Consider the following 3,436-nt stretch of genomic DNA (forward strand, 5'->3'; position numbering starts at 1 on the left):
GGTTTTATAAACAGCCATTAGCATCTTAACTACACGACCATTCAAAAGGCAGCGCCCCTGAAAAAAAAACAAAAAACAAAACAAAACAAAACTTCAGCCCATAAATCTCTTGGTCTCAAAGTCCAAGAACTGAAACAGCCTCCTGAGACTATGTCCCAGGCCGGGCGGGAGTGAGGGGGGGTCTTCAGGGAGCGGGGTCTCCGGATGCGTCCTCCCCGTGGATGGCAGGCAGGCAGGCAGGATGAAGGCTGGTTTCTCCAGGCTTGGGTCTCGGGGGCATGCCTCTCACGGCAGGAATCTTTCACTGGAAGTGGGCGACCTCATTCAAACCCACTCCTTCGTAAAGGAGTGTGTGTATTTGCACAGCTGGCAAAAGGAGAAAGGATGGACTGTGCTCCTTCTGAGATGAGTCTGGCTTTGGAGACCAAGGGGTGAGCAACGTCCCCTGTGGTCCCTCCATGTCCCCACCTTGGGCTCTGGGTGACCCGGTCCTGGGAACAGGGCCTCTCCACGCAATGCCTCTCAACAGCCCCAGGCATTTGTCCCACGTGTGGAGGCGGCCGCGAACAATTTCTTTCTCGGTCGTTTCTGCAAAAGCCCTAGAACTGGCTGGTACAAGAACCGATCACTGGTTTGGGGGATAATCCTGCCAATTTGGGGTGAGGGGATGGACCGGCCCGCCCCAAACACACAGGCAAAGACATGGGGGCAGCCCCCTGCGGGAGAATGGAATTGGGGTGATGCCCTCAGAAGTAGGGGCCAGGGCTGGGCAGCAAGGGGACGGACAGCCACTGCAGGGTGACGGAGGCCTCCGAGCTGTGGCTTTGGATTTTTCTCCAAGTGGCATCTCAGGGCAACTCAAGGCTCAAAGCAACAGAAGCTGCCTCTGTTGACGTGATAGTGGGAACCCCGGCTGGTCAAATCCATCCCATCTTCCCCTTCCGTGGGGTCCGGGGCCCTACCCTGAACCCGCAGGGCTCTGAGGAACAGGGTGAAACTGGCAACATATCCCTCCCTCCGTCATAATACGAATAAACTGTGACGGAGTGGGGAGGGCACCCCAGTCAGCGTCCAGAGAAAATCACCTGGAACTCGGGTCCCAGAGACCTTCACCCGAAGGTGACCCCCAGAGCGGTCAGCTGGGACCATCCTCAAGCCTTGCCCTGAGGCCTGCAGCTGGGGGTCTAGAAGCTGGTGATGGGGCTGGGGTCTCTTTTTATCATGTCAAAAGAGGGAAAAGCACCAATCGATTCTCTCCTTCTGTGAGTTTGTTTTTTTCAGATTCCACATGGAGGGAGATCACACAGTATTTGTCTTCCTCTGACTTACTTCACTGAGCATAACACCGTTAAGGTCTATCCATGTTGTTGTAAATGGCAGGATGTGTCATTCTTTCTCACGGATGAATAATATTCCATCATATTTCTATACCACGTCTTCTTTACCCATCCATCCACCTAAGTGGACACTTAGGGTGTCTCTGTGTCTTGACTACTGTGAATAATATGCTACAATGAACATGAAGGTGCAGATATGTCTTCAAGATCCTGATTCCAGCTCCTTTCGATATATACTCAGAAGTGGGGTTCCTGGATCATAAGGTAGTTCTATTTTTAATTTTTATTTTTTTATTTTTTTCGGTACGCGGGCCTCTCACTGTTGTGGCCTCTCCCGCTGCGGAGCACAGGCTCCGGACGCGCAGGCCCAGCGGCCACGGCTCACGGGCCCAGCCGCTCCGCGGCATGTGGGATCCTCCCGGACCAGGGCACGAACCCGCGTCCCCTGCATCGGCAGGCGGACTCTCAACCACTGCGCCACCAGGGAAGCCCTATTTTTAATTTTTTGAGGAACCTCTATATTAACCAATCTTATCGTGATCATCATTCTGCCATATATACATACATACAATCACTGCATTATACACCTTACACTTACACAGTGTTATATGTCAATTCTATCCCACAGAGCTGGAAAAAGCCCAGCAGGAAATATAATTCCATCTACAATAAACCAGCTGTGATTTTCCTGGGGCTGTGCCCTGACACAGGGTCCCCTCCCAGGCTGTCTTCCACTTATCACAGATGCCTTGTTGTACAGACTGGTGGACAGATGGATAAAAACATAACTTGAAAATACTGAATAAGCTGCTAAAGACATAACACCCGCAGTGATGAGGGTATGCCAAAGGGATACAGGAGCTGCTGAGAGAGCACCCAATGGCCAGAGCAACAAAATAAATCAGGTAGCTTTAAATCATACCTTGTGTAAATAAATAGCCCTGAGTCCATGCTAATATAAATACATAATTGAGGAAATAAAGAGGACAAGAGACACATCTCTCAGGCAGAAACATTCCACATAATTTGTAGACGCTTCATGCTCAAGGAGCCAGGGCAGAACGCCCAACCCTTAAGCGTGGGCCTTGCATAGTGACAGGAGGAGGAGTAAAACGAGGAGAAGCCCGACAAGCACACCTGAGCCAAGTGACAGAGGCCAGCACCGCATCGATCAGCCGGGTTGACAGACTGGGCCCAGATGTGACGTGATGAGGACACCTCACCTCTGTGGTCCTCCTCCCCAAACCCAGGACCCCAGTCTAACCCTGAGAAAAACATCAGACAAATCCCAATAGATGGGGCACCTACACAACACCTCCCCAGCACCCCTCAAGGAGCCACCAAGGTCTTCAAAAGCAAAGAAGATTTGAGAGACTGTCACAACCCAGTGAGCCTAAGGAGACATAATGACCAAATGTCATTATGTGGGACCTCAGTGGGGTCCTGGGACCAAACAATAAGAAAAGCAAAAGACATCGGGTGAAAATGGAGCAGATCTGAAGAAAATACGGATTTTAGTGTAAAATAAGGTATCAGCACGGTAACAAACGCACTGCACTAACCTAAGATGTTGACAGCTGGGGAAATGAGTGCTGGGTATATGGGAACTCTGTATTATCATCACCATTTTTCTATAAATCTAAAACTGTTTTAAAATTTAAAGTTGATGTTTAAAAGTACTTAATAAAAGCAATTTGGGGGAGAAAATCCTCGCAAGGCTCTCCACCCATCAGCAGCAGGGCCTGCCAGCCCAGCAGCTTTCTAGCACCATCTTCACACCTCAGCACCTGGATGGTGCCCAGGGCCCCCAGCAGACATGTCCTCAGCTTTGCGGAGCCTCTGGACACAAGCGGGTCCACCTGCTTCAGCGCTAGGGCCATTTCTGGAAAGTGCAGGAAGGGCCTTTAGACAGACTAGATGAACCAAAGTGGGCAGGAGCCCCGTGATGGGAAGGGGCTCACTGAACAGTCCACGTCCACATGCATTTGGAAATGTTCAAAATGAAAATCCAGGGCTTCCCTGGTGGCGCAGTGGTTGAGAGTCCGCCTGCCGATGCGGGGGACGCGGGTTCGTGCCCCGGTCCGGGAGGATCCCACATG

Source organism: Physeter macrocephalus, chromosome 6, assembly GCF_002837175.3.
Source record: "Physeter macrocephalus isolate SW-GA chromosome 6, ASM283717v5, whole genome shotgun sequence".
In the NCBI taxonomy this organism is placed as follows: Eukaryota; Metazoa; Chordata; class Mammalia; order Artiodactyla; family Physeteridae; genus Physeter; species Physeter macrocephalus.